General features: G+C 42.7%; 1 long non-coding RNA gene across 1 annotated transcript; it reads left to right on the plus strand.

Annotated features, from left to right (window-relative positions):
• Positions 1–14914: 14914 nt before the first annotated feature.
• On the plus strand, positions 14915–18424 carry LOC149122957 (uncharacterized). Its single transcript, XR_016217744.1, has 4 exons — positions 14915–15412; positions 17091–17236; positions 17394–17526; positions 18274–18424. It is a non-coding gene; the product is annotated as an uncharacterized LOC149122957 (long non-coding RNA).
• Positions 18425–26566: the final 8142 nt, after the last annotated feature.

Below are 26566 nucleotides of genomic sequence, written 5' to 3' on the forward strand. Positions count from 1 at the left end.
ATTGTAGAAACACCAGTGTATCAGCTTTTTAGTCACTATGACAAAACATCTGAGAGAAGCTGCTTATGAGGGCAGGAGGTCTGTATTCAGAGCTTGGGGTTTTGGACAGGCCATCTGGTGAGGCTGGAAGGTAGAGGAAGCAGAGTGATTGGGCCAACTTGGCTTTTACAACCAAGCCTCTTAGGAGAAGCACTTCCCAAGGGTATACCCTCAATGATCTATGGACCTCCCCCTAGGACCACCTCCTAACACCATCATTTACTTAAATTTCTACCTTCTGGGTACCACTAACTTACAACTTTGAGTGTAAGCACCTGCATGAATCAGAAGCCAAGTCTTGTTCCAACCATGGCAGACAGGATAACACTTTATGTTCCTGATGTTTGTCCAAAGCAATACCCAATCACTTCACAAGCGTTCCAACAGCCGCATGGGGGTGTTCAGGTGCTTTCTGAACCCAGGGTTTTGGGTACACAGATTGTTTAATCTGGACGTGAGGTATTGGTGAGTGCTGATCTCTCTCAAATAACCTCTCAGTTGCAGGATATGGCAATAGGCACACCACTACATCCTATGTCCAGAATGATCGGAAGCTAAGAGTGGAAGATCAGCCCAGGACTAGGGAACCTATGTCCCTCTCTTGAGGACCATCCCAATGTGTCATGCTCATAGAGAGTGCATCAACTGAAGGGCAAGGGAAAGTTGACACCAGAAAATGGTGAGGACATGAAAGTGCTTACTCAGGAGAAGTCAATTAAAAGCCCACAAGTAGCACGCAAGAAGGGCCCCTCCGGACAGAAACAAGGACTGTGTGTACAAAACAGTTAAATGGGCACACAGTGTATGCATATAGGGAAAAATCTCAGAAGGGATGCAGACATATTAAGTATATTTATAAAAGTAGACTTTGGAAAGTATCCTTAAATTAAATAAAATGAAAGTTTGCATTGAAAACCAGTGTTTTCCCAAGCTCATTAGACTGGCAAACCAATTATCCCTTAACAGACTTAAGAGTATTGCTTTTATATGATGGGACAATTATGAGACGGCAACAATTCAAAACACCAGCGGTAAATCTATGCCATGTGCAGACCTCAAGCAGAGCTAACTCACTTTAGATGATGAAAAGTAGATTCTACAGGAGAATTCAAGAAACAAAAGCAATATGCTTAGTGTATTCCAAATGTTTTGCAAAGACAGATTTATTCTTTACTGCTCTCAGTATATTGCTTGGAGCAAGAGTAATCTCTCTGTTGCGTCCTGGTTCACACTGCTTTCCCTTTTTAACGCGCTGCTCTTCATTTGCCACACAAAGATGTTTCAGATCTGCCATAAACACAGATACTCCCCATGCACTATAATGATAAACTAGCTGCTACAAAGAGCTTAGGAACCAGACAGAGTGTTCCTACATATCCAACCCAAGTTATTTTCTGTGGCTTAACATATTTTCAATAACAGTTCAACCACATGCTTAACTCCAACATAGAAATCCTTTCACCAGCTATGGAAAAAAAAATAATCAAAGAAACTATTGCTTCTGTGGAAGCTCTTGTCCGTGACTGCAGGCAGGGGAATTATCCTTCCCCCATTCCAGCATGCTTCAGGAGGTTGCCCCAACCTGGCTGCACGAAAGCCCTGAATGTATGATTCTGTGTGTACCGCAGTTGTCGGAGTTGGAAGGGTCCCAAGAGTCTGTGAAAGACAAGAAAGAATGCTTTAAAGCGCTGAGAGCATTAATTATGCTGGCAGAACACCTAAACAAGGGATGCATTTCCCCTTTGCACTGGCATTATCCTCGTCCATTTCAAAGCACCGTTTCCAAACACTGCCAGCCTCCGTCCTGGGGACTCCCTGTGTCCTCCTGCCCTTCCACCTGGGTCATGGAGCCTCTGACCAAGGAGGCGGGATGGCGAGATGCCAGCCAGGCCTCCGCGCAGGAACAGCCTGCATTCGCTTCTGGTTTAGCCTACTGCTGCCTCACGGGGCAGTTAAAAGTTTGGGTTGAAAGTAGAATAAACTGAGTTTGAATACCAGCTCCGTCACTTACTCACCGTAAACTCAACCTTTTTGAACCTCAGTTCCTCAGTTGAGGATAATATCCCACCTCTTGGAGTCTGGAGAAACTTGAATGCGATGATTTACATTAAGAATTCAATAATCACAGTTGGCAGCTGGTAAAAACAGCTGTTTTCATCGACGATAACCTTTGGAGAGGCAGCCTGACCTTCCCACTCCTGAAGGGGACTCACTAAGTGGTTGTCGGTCCCTGTCAATATTATCAAGAAACCATCCTCAGGGCTCCCTCAGCTACTTGTGCAAAAGCTAATGCAGATGTTTACATTTGAGGAAACTGTGCACAAACACCAAAATCTGCAAAAACTAGTCCGAATGAGAAAATCACCTCTTTCCAATCCTGGATTATTTATTTCACTAAGAATTATTACACCGGGATATTGGGATCATCCCATGAACACCCAAAAGAAAAAAATAAAAAACAAGTAAGCCAATCAGTGATTTATACACAAAGGTACACCAATTACATTAAAATCTCTGACTTTACTAGTGATCATATTAATTGAAATGAGCCCAATAAGAACTGTACCTATCCCCCAAATAAGCATATCTAAACAGTTATTTTATTTGAAAGGTAGAGGTACACAGAGAAAGGGAGTTCTCCTATCCACTTTTTTTTTTTCTCCAAATGCTCGTAACAGCTGGGGCTGGGCCAGGCCAGGTCTCCCACATAGGTAGGGACCCAACTACTTGGGCCATCACCGGCTGCCTCCCAGAGTGTACATTAGCAAAAAACTGGAACTGAACCCAGAACTCTGATAGGATACAGTATCCCAGGCAGCATCTTAACTGTTAGCACCTGTCCTCCAAAAAGTAAATATTTTTAAATGATAACATTCAATGGCATCAAAACAGCATGAAGGAGATATGCTAATGAGAATTTGAATTTCTGGAGAGTATTTTATTTATCTGAGAAAACCCTCTGGAGTCAAATCAGCAAGATGACCAACTAGAAACTCCTGGCATTTTCACCCTTACCTAAAAAAACAAAGCCACAAATAAACAACTATATATTGGCCAGAATAACAAAAAGAGAGCACTGGAGAAAGAAGCTGTAGAAATCCTATAAGTCACAGAAAGCCAGGATGGCCACATAGGGGAGGGAAGGAAACATCTCGCCTCTATCAGCTCAGAATCAGAAGGGCTTCTCCCTGCCAGGAAAGGGTAAGCAAGAGGATCCCTGAAGCCGCATAGACAGCAGCTGTCTTTGCTACTAGAAACTCCTGAAATCCTCCCAGTTTCTGAGCTCAGCTGAGGGATCTCCCCCAAGTTCACATGCAATACTGCCTGTGCATATCTCTACCTTGAAAGCTAAGAGTTATAGCAGTCAAGAAAAGCTATACATTTTTAAGGAATATAGAACATGAAGAGATATAAATTGTGACATCAGAAACACACATTGTTGGAAGGAATGGAAACATCTAGAGTTTCTGTAAAATGGAATTTAAGCATAATCAGGTCAAAATTGTAGACAATAAATATAAATTTTTATGTAAGCTGCAGGATAAACACAAAATGAAACAACTATAGCAGATATTTAAATGATAAGGAGAAAGCAATCACAACATAGCACCACAGAAAACTATCAAATCGTAAAGGAAGAAAACAAGAGGAATAAAGGAATAAAAGAGCTACAAAGCAACCAGAAAAGAAATAACAACAAAATAGCAGTGATAAGTCCTTAATCATCAATAATAACCTGGTATGTAATGAATTAAATTCTCCAATCAGAAGACATAGCATGACTGAATGGATGAAACAAAACTAAATCCAATTCTATGGGGTTCACAAGTCACTCTATTCAACTTTAAGGACACACACAGGCTGAAAGTGGAGAGAGAGAAATAGATACTCTATGCAAATGGTAACTACACCTAACTGGTAAAATAGAGCAAGTGAAAAACAATCACAAAAGACAAAGAAGGCATATTTAATGATAAAGGATTTTATTCATCAAGAGGATATACTAATTATAACTATATATACACACAACACTGTGGCTCTTAAATATGTAAATCAAATATTAGTGGACACGGGGGGAATCATATTGTATAATAGTAGGGAAATTCAATACACCCTTTCAACAGTGGATAGATCAATATAAGACAGAAAATTAAAAAAGAAAATACTGGGCTGGGATTGCACTTTTGACCAAACAGACCTTGCAGACAAGTAGGAGTACAAAACTTTCCACACAACAGCAGCTTAGTACCCGCTTTTCTCCAGTACATGGAACATTTTCCAGGGTAGACCATATGTTAGGTCATAACAAACTTACGAAGCATGAAATAATATCTAGTAGTATTTCAGGCCACAGTAATATGAAACTAGAAATAAAGAAAGAATGTGGAATCTCAGAAAATTCATACAAACATTACATTAAAAAACACACATGTTCCTGAACAACCAATGGGTCTAAGAAATGAAAAGAGAAATTTTAAAAATATCTTGAGACAAATGGCATTGAAAACACAATATGCCAAAACCCAAGGAATGCAGCAAAAGCATTCTTAAGAGGGAAGTTCATAGCAGTAAATGCCTACATTAAAAAAAAAAAAAAAGATGGGGCTGACACAGTGGCATAGTAGGTTAAGCTTCTGCCTGTGGTGCTAGCATCCCCTACTGGCACCAGTTTGAGTCCTGGCTGTTGCATTTCTATTCCAGCTCCCTCCTGATGGCCTGGGAAAGCAGTGGAAGATGACCCAAGTGCTTGGACCCCTGCACCTAGTGGGAGACCTCCAAGCTCCTGGCTCCAGATTGGCCCAGCTCCGGCCATTGTGGCCATTTAGGGAATGAACCAGAGGATGGAAGACCTCTCTCTCTCTGTTTCCAACCCTGCCTCTCAAATTAATAAATAAAAAATTTTTTAAAAAAGGTAACAAGTGAATGTCTAACATTATACCCAATGGAAACAGAAAAAGAATAAACTCAAATTTATCAAAAGGAAGGGAAAATAAAGAACAGAAGTAAGTCAAATAGTGATAGAAAAGCCACAAAAATAATCAATAAAACTAAGTTGGTTTGGTGAAAGCAAACAAAATTAGCAAACCCTTAGGCAGTCCAAAAAAAGGGAAAACTCTAAAAACAAACTCAAAAAATAAAAGTGAAGAAATTACAACAGATACATCAGAAATAAAAGGGATCATAAAGGACTATTAATTATATTACAAAAAACTTAGATAGCCTACAGCAAATGCATAAATTCCTAGAAAAATACAGCCTACCAAGAATCAGGAAGAAATATAAAGCCTGAACAGATCCATAGCAAATAAAAGATTAGGGTTGGTGTCGTGGTGTAGCCATATATAAGTGCTAATCTGAGTCCTGGCTGCTCTACTTCCAATCCAGTTTCTTGCTAATGCACCTGGGAAAGCAGAAGATGGCCCAAGGACTTGGGCCTCTGCCACAGCCATGAGAGACTAGGATGTGTGTGTGTGTGTGTGTGTGTGTCCCTCTCTTTCTGTAATTCTGCCTTTTAAACAAATTAATTAAAAAAATAAAAGACTGAAGAAGTAATCAAAAACCACCCAATAAAGAAATGCCCACAATCAGATGACTTCATGACTGAATTCTAACATTCAAAGAAGAATTAATACCAATGCTTCTTAAATTCTTCCAAAAACCAAAAAATAGTGCTGGAGGGAATCCATTCAAGTGTATTTTGTGAGAACAGCATCGTGATACCTATGCCACATAAAGACATCATAAGAAAACAAAACTACAGACCAATCTCTCTGATGAACATTCATGCAAAAACACTCATAAAACATTAGCAAGCCAAATGTAACAACCCATCAAAAAATTATATATCACGACCAAGTGCAACTTATCCTGATGTGCAAGACCAGTCCATGTATGCAAATCTATCAATATGATACATTACATTAACAGAATAAAAGATAAAAACTACATGTCAACTCAAGAAGGAAAAACATTTGATAAAATCCAACATCCTTTCTTGATGAAAAGAGAAATTGAGCAATTTAGGTACAGAAGGAATGTTCCTCACCTATAAAGGCCTCAGCTCACATCATAATCAAGGAGAAAGAAACTGAAAGCTTTTCCACAAAATATTAGGCAAGGATGCCTACTCCCACTACTTCTATTCAACACAGTAGTACTAACACAAGCAATTAGACAAAAAAGGAAAGAAAGAAAGGAAAGCCGAGAAAGAGCAAGCAAGCAAGAAAAGGCATTCAAATCAGAATGGAAGAAATAAGTTCTCTCTGTTTTGATGACATGATCCCATACACAAAAAAACTAAAGAGTCTACAAAACACACGTTAGAGTTAGCAAATGAATTCAGTAAGGTTTTAGGATACAAAATAATCATGCAAAAACCAGTAACATTTTTATCCACAAATAATGGCTTAGTTAAGAAGGAAATCAAGAAACCAATCCCTTTTATGATAGTATCAGCAGAAACTACCTAGTTACAAGATCTATAAAATATTGACGGAAAATTAAGAAGACACATATAAAGAAGATGTGTAAAATAAATAGAAAGATAACCCATATTTGGGAATCAGAAGACAATTGTTTAAATGTGCATTCAGTCCCAAATTAAACATATTAAATTTAATACCTATAAAATCTCAATGATATTCTCCACATGAATAGAAAAAACAATCATAAAATTCATATGGAGCCATGAAAGAATCACAATAAGTTAGAAGCATTGTGCTGCCTTAGAACTATATTACAAAGCTATCATAATCAAAACAGTATGGTACTGGCATAAAAACAGATGCATAGACCAGTGGAATGGAAAAGAGAGTTTAATAATAAATCCAAACAGATAAAGTCAACTAATTTCTTACAAGGTCACCAGGAAGATGAAATGGGGAAAAGGATTGTCTCTTCAATAAATGATGTTGGGAAATTGTATTTTCACATGCAAAAGAATAAAATTGGACTCTTACCTCACACCATACACCATGCACAAAAACAGCTCCAAAAGGATAAAATACACAACTAGAAGACTAGAAACTATAAAACTCCTAGAAGTAAACATAGGAGAAAACCTCCTACACACTGGCATTACCGATGGTTTTCTTGGCTATCATCCCAAAACCTCAGACCACAAAAGCAGAAATGAATAGTATTGCATCAAACTGTTTGCACACCACATTTTGATAAGCAGTTAATATCCAAAATTTATAAAGAACTCACGTAACTCAAAGGTGAGAAAATAGTCTGAGTCATGGGCAAGGAACTTAAAAACATTTCTCAAAAGCAGACATAAAAAACACCAGGACTCAAGTGATGCTAAAAATCATTCATCTTCAGGAAGATGCAAGAAAAAATCACTATGAGACCCAAGTTCAACTAGCAATCTCTCTTCTGTGCACACGGCTAAGGGAACGGAAATGCCCACTGCGTAATGACACTGCACTTCCATGTTCATTGCAGCATTTCTCACAATAACCAACCTAAGTGTTCATCCATGGAAGGATGGAGGAGAAACTTGCAACATGTATTCTGTGGAATGTTAGTTGGCCTTTAAGGAGGAATGAATGTTGCCATTTACCATAACACAGGTGAGTCTGGAGGACATTATACTAACTGAAATAAACCAGACACAAAAAGAGAAATATTACATCATCTCACGTGGATGACGGTATTTCAAAAAGTTCTTTGACTGTGCTATGAAAAAATTATGCATGGATTTCAAAATTTTGCACCAAAATAAACTTAACATAAATTTGAATACTTGGTGAACGTTTTAAAAAGGTTTATTTACTTATCTGAAAGGCAGAGTTACAGAGAGAGAAGGAGACACCGAGAAAGAGATCATCCATCCGCTAGTTCAGTCCCTAAACAGTTGCAGCGGCCAGGGCTGGGCCAGGCCCAAGCCAGGAGTCAGGAGCTTTATTGAGGTCTCCCATATGGGTGCTGGAGCCCGAGCACTTGGGCCATCTTCTGCTTTCCCAGGCACATTAGCAGGGAGCTGGATCGGAAGTGGGGCAGCTGGGACTGAACTGGCACCATATAGGATGCTAATGTAACAGGCAGTGACTTAACCTGCTATACCACAATCTAACCCCTAAAATTTATCTATTTGAAAGTCAGAGTTAACACAGAGAGAGGGCGAGACACAGAGAGAGATCTTCTATCTGTTGGCTCATTCCTCAGATGGCTCTAATCGCTGGGACTGGGCAAGGCCAAGGCCAAAGTCAGGAGCCAGGAGCTTCATCTGGGTCTCCCTTGTGGGTGGCGGGAACCCAAACCTTTGGGCCATCTCCTGCTGCTTTCCCAGGCCATTAGTAAGGAGCTGGATGAGAAGTGGAGCAGCTGGGACACAAACCAGCATCCATACGGAATGCTAGCATTGTGGGTGGTGGCTTCACCTGCTATGCCACAATGCTGGGCTCCTAAAATTTATTTGAAAATAAGGAAGCCCTCAAAAAAGTTTCTTTTGAACCACTAATTCAGTTCCTGGAAAATTATCTTAAGAAAATACTCAGAAGTATAAACAAATATTTTTACATGTAAATATATTATACATATGTATGTATATATTATATATGTAATGTTCAAGGTAACACTGCTTTAACAGTGAACAAAATTGGAAAACAGTATAAATAAACAATAAGGAATTGCTTAAATTATAACTAAATTTAATGAAATATTGTACACCTAGTAAAAATCATTTTTTCAAAGACCATTAAATTACAAAGGAACACTTCTGCAATATAATGGTATTTTTAAAAAATTGGGCGTAAACTTATATAGAGAAAATTATTAAAATATGGTAAGATGTGATAAAGGAAGGAGAATTATGTTTGTTTTCTTTTGCATAAGTTTTGTACCCCAAATGGTCGGTAATAAGCATGCAGGCATTTAATGATACAATGTTTTTAAAAAGTGTGTGTCCCAGTTTCTCAGAGACTTGCTTTCTGTAAATTTGAATTTACACTTGAATTTAGCCATCTAAAAAGAATATTCTTAGCTCCACAGAGTAACCTTAATAGCGGAACCCTCGCTACTCTGGCAGGTGGAAGAGGCACTTGGGGGCTAAGCTGTTCTTCACCCTCTCTGCTCGAGTGCACGCTGGATCACTGACAGGAAAGTAACAGAGAAGCAGGGACCGGCTAAGCAGGCGCAGTCCCCCGCAGCAGAGACCAGGTTCTGCTCAAGAGGGTGTCACGGGCTCAGCTGGGACACAATGACTTAGTCCTGTGTAATCAGTGGGCTGGAGCTGCGGCAGTCCATCCATGTTTGCTGTGAAGACAGAGACGGCCAGAGACTGAGACTTCAAATCAGCCCTGCCCAAGGCTGGCTCAGTCTCAGAGAAGGCAAGGCAGAAAAGGCATGGTGCTCCCAAGCCATCCTGACTCAAGTTGCCAAGGACAACAGCACTTGCTTATCGGTCTCAGCAAATTCCACCAACTTTGTGAGATGGTAGTCCTGCTAATTGCTGTCCTTTAGCACTCACAGAGTATCCTATTATGCTGGGGCATCTTGCCAGCGATAATTAGTAATTTTTCACATCAGTCTGAAAAAGAAGGTCAATGTTAGTAGCATCATTATCTCCTGAAACACATGAGAACATTATGAAAGCTGATGTCATAGCAGTCACTTACAAAGCCAAAGACAAAATTATTTCCTGGTTCCTTAATTAAAAGTTTCATAGAACCATAGAATTTTTGTACGGGAAAGCAAAAGATGTAATATTGATATGTAGGATAATTAAATTGGCAATGATTTGCTTTGATTAGGTAATACGATTACACTGTCTTGGGCACAATGGGCTCCAGTGGAAAAAGAACTATACTGTGGTGTAGTGGGCAAAGCCACTGCCTGCAGTGCCAGCATCCCATATGGGCGCCAGTTCAAGTCCCAGCTGTTCCACTTCCAATCCAGCATATCTGCTATGGCCTAGAAAACCAATAGAAGATGGCCCAAGTCCTTGGGCCCCTGCACCCACATGGGAGATCCAGAAGAAGCTCCTGGCTCCTGGTTTTGGACTGGTGCAGCTGTGGCCATTGCAGCCAATTGGGGAGTGAATCAGTGGGTGGAAGACCTCTCTCTCTCTCTCTGCCTCTCCTTCTCTCTCTGTGTAACTCTGACTTTCAAATAAATAAATAAATAAAAGAACTACACTGAATCAGGAAGAAAAAGCTCTAGATCAAAGTTATCACAAAGAAAATCAATAGTTTTTTTTTTGTATCTCACTCTCACTATAGGCAGCTAAAAATATATACCCCAAAACTTCACAAAAAATGGGGCTCTGATACACATGAGAGGTTCTCTAAAAAGGAAAACAGTAATGAAAGTACAGTGACACATTCGAATCAGTTTGGTAGAGTAACAAGTAAATATAATAAGCACATAGAATTTAACTGCATAGCGATGTGACTTTAAAATGCATTTGCTGCCATAATCACCACGATAATCAATCACGCATCATTTCTGTAACCTCAGAACCTTGCCTCTTGCCCTCTCAGAGTCAGTCCTCAGCTCCTCCATGCCCCCGCTGACCTGATCGCCAGCCATCAATCAAGTGCTCTATCGTGTCTGGCTTTGTCCAATCGACCTACTGTTTGAGGGACCCGTTAATGTCGTTACGACATAGTCACAACAGATTCCTTTCTAATGAAACCCAGTTTTCTCCACTGTTCAGATGGTAGTCACACACCACCATTTGTTCAGCCAGTCTGAGTCCATGGTTCTTTCCAGGTTGGGTGATGTGCTATTGCTTCTGCTACATTCTTTGGGTTACCATTCCCAGCACAGTGGGGGAGGGAACCACACAAAGGCATAAGCATAAGGCAGCTGGGGTCGCTGGGGGCCATCTTGGAGCCTGGCAGCCACAGTGCTTAAAGAAATGATCTGGGAATCATTTCCTCGTGTAGAAAAAGGGCACACGAGACAGGAGCAGCTTCTCAGCTTTGTTGTATGAAAGCCAAGAGAGCTGGCCGAGTGTGGTCCCTGCCAATAGTGAAGCTTTGTATTTCCACATGGCACCTGCGCTGGGCCAGGCTGTCTTTAGGACGTTATTCCCCAGCCCCATGTACCCTTGCACTTGATTTGGCTTAAGAAAGTCCTTCTTGCTTTTTATAGAATGCAGATGTTAAGAAATGCTTTCCTTTTCTTTTAAGATGTATGTGTTTGTTTATTTGAAAGGCAGAGATACAGAGAAACAAGGAGAGACCTTCCATCTGCTGGTTCACTCCCTAAACGGTTGCAACGGCCAGGGCTAAGCTAGGACGTAGTCAGGAGCTGGGAACTCCATCTGGGTCTCCCACAGGGATGGCACGGACTTAAATATTTGGGCCACCTTCAGCTACTTTCCCAGGCACATTCGCAGGGAGCTGGATTGGAAGTGGAGTAGCCGGGACTTGAACTGGTGCTTGAACCGGATGCTGACGTCTCAGGCAGTGATTTAACTTGCTGCGCCACAAAACTAGCACGATCTCCTGTTTTTATTTTTTTTTTTAATTTATTTTTCAAGGTTGTAAGCAGTAAGGGAAAGTTGGGAATAGGTGCCTCATTTAATTTTTAAAACACGAATGCAAGGGCCTGTCAATAAACAGAGGAAGGCATTTTGAAGCCAGACAGCTGGAGACTTCGAAGGTTGTCCTCTAGCTCCCAGCTCCTTTGTGCTGCACCCCCAGAGGTAAGCAAACACGTGACCTGAATTGAGGCAGCAGTTCCCAGGTGTGGAACTAACGGCGAGGTCCTTGGAGAGGTTACGAGGCTGGAGTGTAATCAGAGGCATCTATTTGTTGCCGGCTGCAGCGACTGTTTCTGCTTAAGTCTTGAGCAAGGTCATTATTCACAGCCTGTGATGCCGGAGAGCTCAGCAGCGCTGGCAGGCTGCTCATTAGTATTCTGCACATTCCAGCGGCTAAATTTGCCGTTTCATTTAGAATGCTTCTGATTGCATATTTTTTATATTCTCAGCCTCCTTAGAGAAATGGATGCCACTGTCGGTGATCTGACAGGCAGCAAGCACACACGGATGCATTTGCCATTAAACTAAAGGGGAAAGTTATTAAAACACTTGGCTGTCAACCGTGAATTTGGTTAGGATCGTTTAAGTTATAAAAGTGCTTTTAAATGAAGGAGCCGAAAATAAATAAATAAATCAAGGAAGACTTGTGGGGAGAGAGAAAAATACATTTTAGTAAGTGAGAATTTACTCAAACAAATCCTTTCCTTTCTAATCATGTCCATATAAAATCAAATGAATGCAGATATTTTAAGGGTAGAAAATTACTCCTTCAGCCACTGAAATTGACTCCTGTTCAAGGCACATTATCACATTCTTTTTTGCAAAACTGAGAAATTATGCCTTTTAAAGTATGTACATTTTAAAAGATAATTAATATTCTACTTAATTATACTTTCTCCATGTTTCTTAGACACACCAGACCAGGTGACATATGAATTGCTATCTCACAAGAGAAATCAATGAGAAGCATTGTTTCCTGGGCTGTGAAAGAGATGCCCAATTTGTACTCCTATCGGTAGAGCTACTAAAAAATGGAAATTTATGATTTTTGCCCCCCAGAAAAACCTCATTAAGCTCCTTGAAGAAATGGAAACCTCATGAGCAGTAATCAAGCATGTGAGCCTCCCGAGTAGTTAACAAAGCCCACTTCATCAGACGATTCCACTGGGGATCAAGTTTGCCCAAGGACATGCTCCTTACCGAATGCATTATGAGCAGAGATTCGCCTGCAGAGAGGCAGAGGGGGAAGGCCTGGACGGGAGGGTGTGTCCATGAGACTCTTTCCTGGGAACGTCCCAGCCTCTTCATTGTCATGTCCTCAGAAACCAAAAGCGAAGAGGCACAGTGATGTGCCCATTTGGGGCAAACCCACAGACAGCACCATGCAGACTGAGGGGCACTGTTGGGCTGACTGGCAGCACATGGACAGCCTTCCACACAAGTCCAGGTGATTCAGGACCACAGTCTCTCCATGCACCAGCTCGTGGTAAGCATGTCTTCCCTGTTTGCACTCAGAGAAATGGCTCACACACCAGCCTACAAGTCATTAGCTGGAGAAAGAACATACCAAAGTATTCTGATTTTTAGAGCATCCCGTGGGCCACGTCTTAACTTCCTAGGGCTGATGCAACACATTGCCACAAACCAAATGGCTTAAAACAACAAGAATGTCTTGCCTCACCACTCTGGAGGCTGTAAGTCTGAAATCGAGGTGTTGGCAGGACCATCCTCCCTCTGACATCTGCAGGGAAGACTCCTCCCTCTCCTCTCCCTCTTCTAAGTCTGGGCTCTCCCAGCAGATCTTGGTTCCTTAGCTTGCAGATGCATCACTTCCAGTGCTGTTTCCATCATCACGTGGCTGTGCTGTCCCTGTGTGCCTTCACGTGATGCTTTCCTTTTCTTATAAGGCCACTAGACAGATTGGACTAGGGCTCACCTCCATGATCCCATTTAACTACGTCTGCTAAGATCCACCTCCCAAGTGAAGTCACATTCACAGGCACCAAGGATTAGGGGACACTGTTCAACACACAACAGGCCATTTTAGTGGAAGGAAGCTGAAGGAACACAAGTAGATGAACAGGATTCAGACCGAAGACAGAACTGGTTGCTGAGGACAAAGGAAGAGATTGTTAGCAGAAGGGTATGGATGGATTATACCAATTATACCTGAGGTCAGTTAAAAACAGGGTGCACTCAGAGTTAACAACCAGAAGGTGGCCAGCGCCATGGCTCAGTAGGTTAATCCTCCCAGCGCCGGCACATCGGGTTCTAGTCCCAGTCGGGGCACCGGATTCTGTCCCAGTTGCCCTTCTTCCAGGCCAGCTCTCTGCTGTGGCCAGGGAGTGCAGTGGAGGATGGCCCAAGTGCTTGGGCCCTGCACCCCATGGGAGACCAGGAGAAGCCCCTGGCTCCTGGCTTCGGATCAGCGCGGTGCGCCAGCCACATCATGCCGGCCGCGGCGGCCATTGGAGGGTGAACCAACGGCAAAGGAAGACCTTTCTCTGTCTCTCTCTCACTGTCCACTCTGCCTGTCAAAAAAAAAAAAAAAAAAAACCAGGAAGGTGATTGGTTACCTTCAGGAAAACCACTTCTATCAGGGGATGAGGGCTAAGCCATACTCATCATAGTGAGTAAGAGACTGAGCAGCTAAGGTGGAAGTGAAGACTGCACGTGTAGACAAGCGTCTCAGGACATTGCACTGTGCAGAGATAAGAGACAGACACAAGCAATCGGAGTGACTATCGTGATTCCAACTTGGAAGCGCCACACGTACAGTGGTACTTCTCCCTACTGAGCGGCCACTGGGTCACTCATGACTGCCGTACATGAGAACCCTGAATGCCAGCATCTCCAAATTGGTAGCAAAGATTGTATCTGACAGCCTATCACTCCTGTTTCTCAACTTGTTGCTCCGTCCTTAAGATGGGATAGGCAAGTGCATGAAGAGAAGTTTTGAATTAAAAGGAGCTTATTCAACATGCTACAATGAGGAGGGTATTTCTCCATAGATACTATCCTCAGACTTAACTCCTGCTTGCATCAAGGGCTCAGTGAACTCTCTCAGGATTTGCAAGTCTCCTGACTTCCATCTTCCCTTTCACAACCTGTATCTGTGGATTAATCAGACTTTGCCAGAGAAACATTGCCAATTTGAAGGAATTGGCTCACACATGGGGGTGCTAGCAAGTCCAAGTTTGTAATGCAGGCAGGAAACTCAGGCAAGAGTTGATTGTACAGTCTTTTTTTTTTTTTTTTTTTTTGGACAGGTAGAGTTATAGACAGAGAGAGACACAGAGAAAGGTCTTCCTTCCGTTGGTTCACTTCCCAAATGGCTGCTACAGCCGGCGCTGTGCCTATCTGAAGCCAGGAGCCAGGTGCTTCCTCTTGGTCTCCCATGCGGGTGCAGGGGCCCAAGCACCTGGGCCATCCTCCACTGCCTTTCCGGGCCACAGCTGAGAGCTGGACTGGAAGAGGAGCAGCAGGGACTAGAACTGGCGCCCATATGGGATGCTGGTGCCGCAGGTGGAGGATTAACCAAGTGAGCCACGGCGCCGGCCCCACTGGTACAGTCTTGAGACAGAAATTCTTCTCTGGGAAGCCTCAGGTTTTGCTCAGAAGCCTTCAGCTGGATGGATGAGGCCTCATCTGTATTCTTGAAGGGCATCTGCTGTGTTTGAAATCAGCTGACGACAGAGCTCCCCACATCTACAAAGACAGCACAGCAGCCCCTGGATGAGTGTTAGATTAAGTAACTGGGGGAACGTGGCCTTTGCAGATGCCGCATGGAACTAACCATCACGCTGCTCTTACCCCAAACACCTCTGAAGGCCACGGCCCCTGAGAAGGAATAGCAGTTCTGTTGTCAGCAAGCAGGTAAATGTCTACAAATAGAGACATGGGTGTGTGCATTTATAGAACAAAATTTTTATAGCAAATTACAGATGGTAAATGGAGTTAATAGGCACAAACAAAAGTATTCAAGACAATTGTCTCCTAGAATTGCAGATGCTGTGCATTGTTCATAGTATAAAAATAAAATGGTATTTTATATTCATGATATAAAGATACCTGGCCCAGCCTGTAGCAATTAGCTCATTATCTTATAGTAACACTACCTATTACTATCTGAGGTGTCATTAACCTCCTTTCTCCTTGGAGGAAAATTTAATACAAGGCAGATCTTTCTCTCTCACCATTCAATAGAGCATTTAATTATCAAAGGATCAAAAGCATACTGTTATCATGTGGTTGTGCAGCACAGACATCCAAGAATTATGAAAGATGGCTTAAGTGTCATTTCCTGAAAGAAAAGGCAGTCAACAAAAACTTAGACCACAGAAGCTGACAGCTTCAGAATCAACATGCCTATTTCCATATTCTCATTGCAGAAAGCTCAATTGAGATAGCTTACAATAGGAAAAATCAGGCAAACAAAGCAAGCGTGTTTTTCATATGGATACACTGAGTATTTGGAGGTGTCACTTAAAGTGCTCATTCAGAAACATCAAACACTATGCGTAGCCATTAAGGTTTCAGTTCAGGTCATGTGTCAAAGCCTGTAGAAGACTATAACACACACACACACACACACAGCCTTTCAACTCCCACAATTAAATGAGGTTTATGCTCCTGGATTCCCTTAACTACATGCTTTCCAGTCAGAGATGATTTTAGTTTGGCTTCTGTAAAGCAGATTTTTGTTGAAATTGAAATGACATAATATGCCAGTGGGAAGATAGGAAGCTCACACCGAATAGACAATCATTTCATTTACAACGTGTCCTTCCGATAGGAAGCTTGTCTTCACAGAAAATCGTGGCGGGTTTGCTCAGTGGCTCAAACAATCCAGACAGCCGCTGAAACAGGATGAACAGGAGCCACAGAAAAGAAATCCTGGAGCTGCCTTCCCTGTGTACATTCCCCAGTGCTGACCTGCAGATATGATTAAAAGATGTCACTCAATTACATTTCAATTTTTCTTCCAGCTGCACTCATTACAAAATCTCAGCGATGTTCTGGGGAGGAGAATTGATTGAATAGATGTTGAATTTGCCATTAGAAATTGAGAAGGATCCGGCAGCAGATGCCATTCTTGCTTGGAGATCATTTTCTTCAAGATATTGTGCTTTTGATAAGTGGATTGTGTTTGGGTCTTTACACATACCAAATAGAAGACAGTAATCCCTTCGTACAGTGATTCAAATGCTTTTATTACTAGGTCTTACCAAAGAAAAATGTGTGGGCTAATGAAAGAGATTATTTTTTATTACATAAATATTTTATGATACCTATTTTCCATATCTTTTCCTGACACTTTATTACCACCGACTCTTATTAATTCTGTGCTTGATATAAATTAAGTGTAAGATTTTGATGTGCATGAATTGCCAAGGCCTTGGGGGTATAGAATTGCTTCTCTAAGATTACAATTGCTTAATTTCTCCTAGAATTAATTTTCTTGACCACAGTCCCTGAGCGCTCTGGGAAAGGGGGGATTTGAAAACAGCAGCAGGCATCAGAGGTGGTAACTCATAACCTCCTGTCTTTGCAGTTTGTCGCAATTCGAATGACACAGTTCACCTGGAGATACCGCATAAGGGCCTTCTGCAATTGAACACAGTCAAACTCTCCAGTGTGTGAAGCTGATGCCCTCATCTGGGGACTTCATTACTTGTCGGCGCCTCTGTCTGAGCCCAGGTGGGGAAACTCACACACCTTGGTTACCACTTGTTAGCGACTTTCCGGAAACGGGGACCTGGTGCTGAAACCAGCGGCGCCTGCCTTGGGACTCACACAGACTCTTTCCGACTCGGTTATCATTGCAAAATTGATCAGACTATTGGTATTTTTCCAGGTTCCTCCCACAAGGAAAAGGATCAACAAAGGAAGAAATGCTTAAGTGAACAGGATACTATTAAGGACAATGAGAATGATGGAGGGGCAGAGTAGAGACGAACTGAAGAGGCTGGAGCAGATCTCAAAATGACGTAAGGCACTAGATAACATGGATGTTTTCTTATGTGGTTTACAAACCCTGTTCTAAAGGAAAACATTTATTCCTGACTCCCTGATACATACGGATATGCAAGTGTATATGCGCACACATACGTGCACAAATGTGGGTACTTCAAAAAGTTCATAGAACCTGGATGTTTATTTTGGTGCAAGAAATGTCAAAGTCTGTGCAAATGAAGGGTCTCCAAATAGTCACACAATTAAGACACCGGTTAAGATGCCTGTGTCCCATATCCAAGGGCCTGGGTTTGCTACCTGGCTCTGGCTCCTGACTCCAGCTTCCTGATAAGGACAATTCTGGGAGGCAAGGGTGATGGCTCAGTTTATTGGATTCCTGTCACCACCATGGAGACCTGGATTGAGTTCCTGGACCCCAGCTTTGGCCAGGCCTAGTCCTGGCCATTGTGGGAATTTGGGGAGTGAAGCAATGGCTAGGAGCACTATGTCTCTGCCTCTAGAATACATTTCAAAATGGAAAATTTGCACCATGAAAATGCTACACATAGATTTAAACATTGTTTGTATCAAAAAAATTCCAAATAATATTTTTATTGTATTAAATGTTTTACTAAAATGAAGACACCAGTCAATATGGGAAAGTATTACAAAGAACGAAGGTGCTGATTGTACTGTTGTTCATGTTTGCAGTTTAGTTAGGCACTCCAGCCCTGCAACAAGTCACAGAGCAACTAAATTCACCCCAGATTTCTCTCTATCAGAGCACCTGACCTGAAAACCTCCCCTCAAACAGTTTGCCGTCACAGCCTCTGGCCTTCGTGTGGATCAAACTCATCATTACAAATTAAGTCCAGCTCTCTGCCTCTCCTCTAACTCTCAAATAAATAAATAAATCTTTCTTAAAAAAAAGACACATGCTTATTTTAAAAAATGAAATGCATGATGGAAACTAAATGCATAACACATACACACAGCAACTTGCTATCTGAAGAAAAATTTGGAGAAGCCAGGAGAGCTGAAGGCAGGAAGCAGCTAATCCGATTTCTCGTACCTAAGACTTTCACGCCTGCCTCCCCAAACAAGGGAAGCTCATCACAAACAGATACCTGGCTGTATGATGCAAGCCTGCAAGTCAGAAAAAAATTACTGGACAGAGTTAAAAGGCATGAGTTCCAACTGCAGCTTTGCCACTTTCTAGCTGGGTAACTACGCAGAAACCACAATCTGAGCTGGCAAGAACCCCAGAAGAGTGCCTACCACACAAGGTGCTGAGGGTCCAAGAGAAGGTGCAACACAGGAGCACAGTCTTAAATTCAGTTCTACTTTACAGGCATCTGATATACCTAGGGAGGAACTTGGTAATGTATAGAGTGCTATAAAAATATGTTATCGTTTGGAAGCTGATAAAAGCTCCCCCCTTCTTTTCCTAGATCCTGGGCAATAATAAATAATAATAAAGGAATAGAATGCAAAGCTTCTTATGAAACCGAGGGCTGAGCAGAGTCTGACTCTCTTTGGGTGTAATCAGTCACAGAATCTCAGCTAGGAAAGAATTAACTTTGTAAGGGATTTGATTTTCCTGTGGTCTCCACTTTCCTAAAGGCCCAGCACTACCTTAGTCCCTGAGATCGCTTTTAGCCCTGTCAAGCCCCATAACAGAGAACGTTCATCGGGGCCAGAGGCTGTGCAGAGGAAGTTGAAGGAACTTCGAAGGAAGAGAACGGGTCACAAGGCTACAGGACTAAGCCGAGGTGACCGACAAGGAACGAGGGAAAGGATTAGAGGGGGAGGGAATCTCCTACTGTGGACAGCAGTCCCGCCCTGCGGATAACATACAGACAAAGCAGGGGTGCAGGGGCTCTCAGCACTGGTCGGAGTGCTGTTGGAATCTTAGGCAGGAATAGGCATTTAGCCAAGTGGTTAAGATGCCTGTATTGAACATCAGAGTGCCTGGGGGCAATCCCTGGCTCTACTTGACTCCAGCCCCTTGCCAGTGCAGACCGTGGGAGGCTGTGGTTCCTGCCAGCCTGTGGAGGTCCAGACCTAGACTGAGGCTCCGGCTCCCTGATTCTGCACCAGTCCAACCATGGCCTTTGTGGGCGTCTGGGGAATGAGCCAGTGAATGGGAGTGCCCTTTGTCTGTCTGTCTCTACCTCTCAAATAAATAAATAAATAAAAGGATCTCAGGCAACAAACAGAATGTGCGTTCTTTGGGTGCCTGTGTATGCATTTACTCATCTGAGTGAAGGCCTGGCCGATCCCCTTACACCCCAGCAGTTACCCGGATTCTGACAGTAGGAAAAGACCAGGAAGCAAATAAGCCATGTGGGACCCGTCACTGACTGACCAGTAAGGCATTCCCTTGGCCTTCCCACTCTGCTCCACTGAGATAAGGAGCGCCGTGTCCGTCTTCTACCCCTCTGCTGGAATGTGGCAGATTCTCCTCTACAATGTAGGACCATTCCACCTTGACCCAGGCAAGTACTGAAGGGCATCCTATTGGCAGCAGGTCTTAGAATAGCATGCTGATTTGTTGTGTCTGATTGCTTTATCTCCAATATTTTGATTCGTGACTTTTCTGAAGTTTTCTGAGACTTTTAAACTAGAAGTAAGATGTGGGTTGTTGGCTGCTGAGTCTTGTTCAGGGCAGTATGAAGAGGAACTGTGGTTAAGCTCCTCGTCTTCCAGCTCACAGAGGGCAATTCAGTCTCACACAAGGGAACATTGTGAACTGAAAGTAAGTCAGTTTCAGCAAATATTTCAAGGTGGATTTGAAATCTGCCATGTTAGGGAACAAAACACTGGAGGATTTTGAGCTGCAATCGGAAGTCCTAATATTTATCGAAAATCAGATGTCACCTTACCCTTTCAGTCCAAAAGGTCACAGGATGTTAAGCTTGAGCAAGAAGGAATGTTTAATACCACAAATGAGACACCCGAAAAGGACAATGCTTTGCAAGAGATTTAAAATGTATTTTAAAGTATTATTATATGCCATTATTCGCTTGCAATCTTGTGACTATCTCTCATTCTTAGATAGGAATTTCTTCTTTGCCAAACCCCTCCAGACACTTACCCAAATTGTCAGAGTCCCAGCTTCTTACTCCAAAACCCAAAAGAACAAAGCTGCTGATTTCTGTCTGCAATGGCCCAGGAGAACCTATGATTTTATGAATGCTTGACACCCTCTGAGTTGCATAACTGGCAAATAGTTATTACCCCTTGTCCAAAAGAGAAAATTGAATTCAGAGACACTGAGTATGTTGCCAAAAATAACTGAGCAGTTTGTGAATGAGGTGTGAGCAGATCGAGTTGTTACTGTTCCCAGACTGGTATTTTATCTACTGGGCTAACATCCTCCAGCATGGAATCGCATTTAGGAAATCAGATGCTACTGTGGCAAGTGGAGGTTTTGTTTTTCTAAGAGTTATTAATCTTCATGTTGGAATATTTTCAATAAATAAAATAGATTTTGGATCCTGAAAGAAATATAAAAATGTAACTGAATCGAACTAATTTAACTAGTGTGGGGTTATTGATCAAATAATATGGCTGTCATTTAACGTGTGGGCATTTTTTATTTCATCCTGTTATTTCCTTTGAAAAAAATTATTGCTGTAACTTCAAAATTTTTATAAATCAAGTTGTATTTTAAATATCTGAGGGAAACTCACTATTTCAGGAAATATTTCTTTTGAAAAAGTGTATCCTTTTTGATACCATGAATAATCATTCTCTCATTTGGGAGCTTTATATTCTCAGATGCAGTACATTCGTGTTTCCTTGGAGATGGGCATGCCCTAAGTTTGAATCAATGGGAAAGTAATATTTTGCAACAGTTTACTTTTGTCATGACAAGCAGAATATATTCATGAGAGGCTTTTATTTCTACTGTAGGTGATGGTATGATGGTGGCAATAGTTACTAAGGCAATAGTCTTTATTCCGCTAAATAAAATCTCTCAAATGTATTTTTAGACCATGTCAATTTGCCCCTATGGCCCTAAATTGTGAGGCATGCTTTGTGTGCACACGTTGGCTTTCTGAGACTTATCTTTTCACAGCTATCTGTCTAATTGGCAGCAGCTGTTAATCAAGCACATTGTTATCAATCCTGAGTATAGTATTCAACCTACAGGTCTGTGATTTTTGTTACATTTTGAAGGGAAGCCATATGCCTCAGGCAGCGTGGAATGGAGCCGATTTCTAGTGATTATACTGACTCGGTGTAATTTGGCCTGAAATATAGGATTTAAATGTTTATGTTGATCCAGCTCCCTGAGAAACTGTCAGACTCTATCAGTGTTTTGTGCTGTTCACACATAATCCAGGAGGAAATGTCCTGCTAGCTCTCTGGTTCTGTGTACCAGGAGGATTGGAAGGTGGCACGCTGTAAGTGAAATCTCTGGCTTTAGCAGATGGGGGCTTGATTCCATGTTCTACCGCTTATTCTTTGAGTTACTCAACCTCCTTGAAGGGCTTGCACACACTTAACACTGTGCTAGGTGCTAGATACCGAGGTGAGTGAGGCACAGGCGTGGCTTCCAAAGCTCCCCTACATTAGAAGATGCTGCACTCACCCAAGCACATCAGACCAGGCTGATGCTCCAAGACCACAGGATACTACGTTCTCCAGGCCTGCACCCTAAAACCTCTGGGGCCAGGTTGAAACTACTCAAGCTCATGGAGCTGAGATACCCACATTTTTAAGTCCAATGCCAACCTTCCAACAGGAGATAATTAAAACCAGACCCATGCATGCCTTTCATCCTGTTCTTATCACCCAATTTGCAGAGTATCAATCACCTGGCCCTTTAATATATTCTCCAGGAATCATTGTCACCATAATACCCCGTTCTTCTACGTCCCCAAATCGATAACTTAGCCTTTCCCTCCTTTGAGCACCCAAGTCCCCTGTTCTATCATTAGACGGCTCCTTACATGCTCTCTATTCCCTTGCAATGGAGGGTCCCCTGCATTTCCTTACACTGACAGCTGGCTCCCCCTAGGAGGTGACACATCATCCTCCCAAACCGAGGCTCTTTATTCTCTCCCACACGAGACAGCTATGTTGGAGTGCTTCTTGCTCCCCAGTGTCAGGTGTCACCTTAATCCTAGTGGCAGGTCACATTTTGCAAAACTGGCTGCAGCAATATCCCCCACACCTATGCTCTCCTACAGGTAGCCTTGCCTTATAGACAGGGGTATCTTTTTTTTTTTTTTTTTTGACAGGCAGAGTGGACAGTGAGAGAGAGAGACAGAGAGAAAGGTCTTCCTTTTTCCTTTTGCCGTTGGTTCACCCTCCAATGGCCGCCGCGGCCGGCACGCTGCGGCCGGCGCACTGCGCTGATCCGATGGCAGGAGCCAGGTACTTAGCCTGGTCTCCCATGGGGTGCAGGGCCCAAGCACTTGGGCCATCCTCCACTGCACTCCCTGGCCACAGCAGAGAGCTGGCCTGGAAGAGGGGCAACCGGGACAGAATCCGGCGCCCCGACCAGGAATAGAACCCGGTGTGCCGGTGCCGCGAGGCAGAGGATTAGCCTAGTGAGCCGCGGTGCCAGCCAGGGGTATCTTTGTCCTCAGCAAACGTGCCCACCTCTGCCTTATCTTTCTTCTTGAAGAAGGTAGCATCCTTTCTGTCTAAGGATCATACTCTCCAGCCTCCTTTCAAAGCCATTGCTCTGGCCTGAGTCTGTCCCCTAAAGCTCATGTGTTGAGAGGTAAACTCCAAGGCAACAGTGTTGCGAGGTGGGACTTTTAGGAGGTGATCAGGGTGTGAGAGCTCTGCCCTCAGGGAAGGATTACTGTCACTATCTCAGGAGTGGGTTTCTAATAGCAGGCCCCATTTTGAATCCTCCCCTGCCCCTCTCTCTCCTGATTATAAGACAACTGATGGTCACAAGTTCTCTCTCACTCCTGCTCCTTTGTCCTTCCACCTTCTGCCGTGGGATGACACAGCAAGAATGACTGCGCCAGGTATGGACCTCCTGACCTAGGACTTCCTAGCCACCAGAACTGTAAATTAAAAACAGCTCTGTTCTTTACCAAGGCTCAGTCTCAGGCATTCTGTTACAGCAGCACGAATCAGACCAAGATAGCCTTGTTTGTCCAGAACGGTTTTCCCTGCCTGTTTCTGCCTGCTTACCTCCTTCCTGCTCCCTAGCTCTGTCTCACCCCTGAACCAAAATAGCACTTTCTGAGGTTGACATAGAGCTCACTGTGCCAGGTTTAGTTGATTTCCACTATTTGGTTTCAAATGGTGCCAGAGCTAGAAGACAGTTTTAGGAGTGAAAGATGAGAATAAAGATCATGCAGAGAGAATCTTGAATCTTCACTATCAGCCAAACAAGGGATAAAGGAGTATGGAAAAAAAAAAGAGAACTCTGAGAAAAGAATCTCGGAAAATTCTAATGCATGATGAGTGACAAGAGACAGATTGAGAAGACATGGCTACGAGATAAGAGAACCAGCACAGAGCAATAATTATGGAAGCCAAGAACTCCAGGTGGCCAGATTTGCCATGTGTTGCATAAAGTTTCTGGAAGACTGAGATTGGGTTTAGGACCTGGGAGTTGACGTCAGCCAAAGCTCTGTAGAATAGTTGGGTAAAAGCCTGATTAAAGAGGGTAGGGAAAGGGGGCAGACATTCTCTTAAGAAGTTTACCTGTGAAACAAAGAGATCGGGCAGCAATTAGAAAGGGCTGAGAGGAAGTTTCTTTTAGAAAGCAGAGATTAGGAATCAAGGTTGAGAGTCAAACGGACCTAAACTTGAACCCTGGTTTATCTACTTAACAAGCCATGTAAGACTGGGAAAAGTACATTTTCTCTTTTTGCCTGTTTCTAATTCTGCTCATTGGAGATGGCAATTGCCACCAAGCAGGTTGTTATCAGGACTAAGTTAGATGAGGGGTAGGTGTATGGCATGTGGCATATGCTCTATAAATGATAGTCATTATTATTAAAGGATGACCATGAGAAATTAAATGCATTTCTAAGCTGGCAGGAAGGAACTAATGGGAAGGGTTGAAGATAATGGATATAAGAGAAAAATAGTAAAGAAAGGTCTGTGACCAGAATAAATGAGATGAATTAGTTAGGTGGAGAGGCTGACCTTGATCAGGAAGGAAGAATGATGGTGGCAGTGACAAGCAGTGATATAAATGCTTCCCTCTGGAGAGAGAACTTTGAAATCAATGGAGTCTGTGATTGATAATCTCTTTTCACTAGAGAGGGGTGAGGTGAGATCATTTTGATAGTAAACAAGATGCCTTGTGGCTGGTAAAGAAAAAAAGAAGATAAGGGGCACGAGTGGCATAGAATAGTTGCAAAAGGAACAAGAGACAATGTAGACCAAAGGTGATTTAAGAAGATGAGCACCCTGCAGACCTCACTGAGACTGGAGACCACGTGAGCGGCACTGGTATCTGCCTGGCTCTGTGCTTGACCTTGGCAGCTTGCATAGCACTGGGCTGACCATGCACTGTCTCCATCACCAAAGTGTAAGCTCCCTAGGAATGGGAAGCGTGTCACTCTTGCTCACCACTACATCTAATAATCAGTGCAGTCTGGATACTCACTAAATTGTATTAAAAGAACCAATAAATGTATTGGTAGGCAAAGGAATATTGTAAAAGTTGTGTGAGTTGTGAATGCATAGAATGACAGAATATTCAGGGTGGGAGAGACGTGAAGGAGTGTATCTGAACACTGAAGGAATTGCAGAAATGAATCAGACTGGATTGGGAAGGAAGGGAAGCCGCAGGAAAGCTGAACTGAGACAGAGCGGCAGTGCTTCCCAAGGCCACAAGACCTCACGAGTCAAAAAGACGACTCTGTAGAATAAGAGTGCGAGAGCTTCAGTTGGCTTTTAAAATGTCAACGATGGAACTATTACTGGGGCTAGGATGTATCCAAGGGATTGTGAAATTAAAAAATAAGGGAGACAAAAGTCGCTGAAGCTGAGATCAAGGAACTGTGAGAGCAGAGTAAAGTTTTAATTATTTTTCTAGTTTTAGGACCATGAAGCAAGCTGATAAGAAACTGAACTGTATCTCTCTCCTCTCAGGGTTATTTGTGCACCTCCTATCTCCCCGAAGGGTAGAGACTGTGCCATACTCACACACGGAACTTTGTTGAAGTGAATGAAAGATAAAGGAGAATTTCCGAGTCCCCCTCCCCCCATCACTTATACCCGCCATTAAGCCAGTACTGTCAATCAAAAGCAATACTATGAAAATCTGTCCAATTCATGTTCCAAGTGGGGCTAGCCAAATGTGAAAAAAAATAGGAGACTAGTGATTAACTTTAGCAGTACAAATGATGGCAAAAACAGACTGTCTTGAATTCAGTTAAATAATTTTTCCCTTCCAATAACTCTTTGTTAAACATGAGATTCTAAGAGGATTTCAAAATTGAAAGTTTTACAAAGATCTGATCAAGAAAGTAAATCCAGGCTAAATTTTCTGTCATTAAAGTGCCAAGCTAATTGGTCACCAGGGCTCATTCTGTTTCTGTGGCTCAGTCTTCTCACTTGCGATATCTTCCTCCAGAGTATGTGGGTGATTACATGAGAAGCTGTTTGTGAAGACCATAGCACAGGGCCTGGTGCCTAGTAAAGACTCAAGAAATGGGAACTATCGCTGTGGTTATCCATGAGAATGGAGCAAACCCCAGGCCTCCTAGCCTTTCTACACATAGTCTTCCACAGGGATTGCTACAGACAAAATTAAATTTCTATATACTGAAAACTAACCTACGCTGTGATGATATTTGGAGGTGAGACATTTAGGAGGTGATTAGGTCATGAGTGTGGAGCCCTCATGAATGAGATTAGTAACGTTATAGAAGAAGCCCCAGAGAGCTCCTTCACCCTTCTGCCTTGTGAGGACATGAACAAAGATGGCTTGTGGATGGCTGTCTCCTCCCTGTATCTTCCCATGGCCTTCAGTCTAGGCATGTCTATGTCCTAATCTCATCTTCTTTTAGGACACCTGTCATTTTAAGTTACAGTCCAGTCTAATGACCTGATTTAACCTTAATTACCTGTGTAATGACT

Source organism: Oryctolagus cuniculus, chromosome 12, assembly GCF_051225735.1.
Source record: "Oryctolagus cuniculus isolate XC-2025 breed Fujian yellow rabbit chromosome 12, ASM5122573v1, whole genome shotgun sequence".
NCBI classification, from domain to species: domain Eukaryota; kingdom Metazoa; phylum Chordata; class Mammalia; order Lagomorpha; family Leporidae; genus Oryctolagus; species Oryctolagus cuniculus.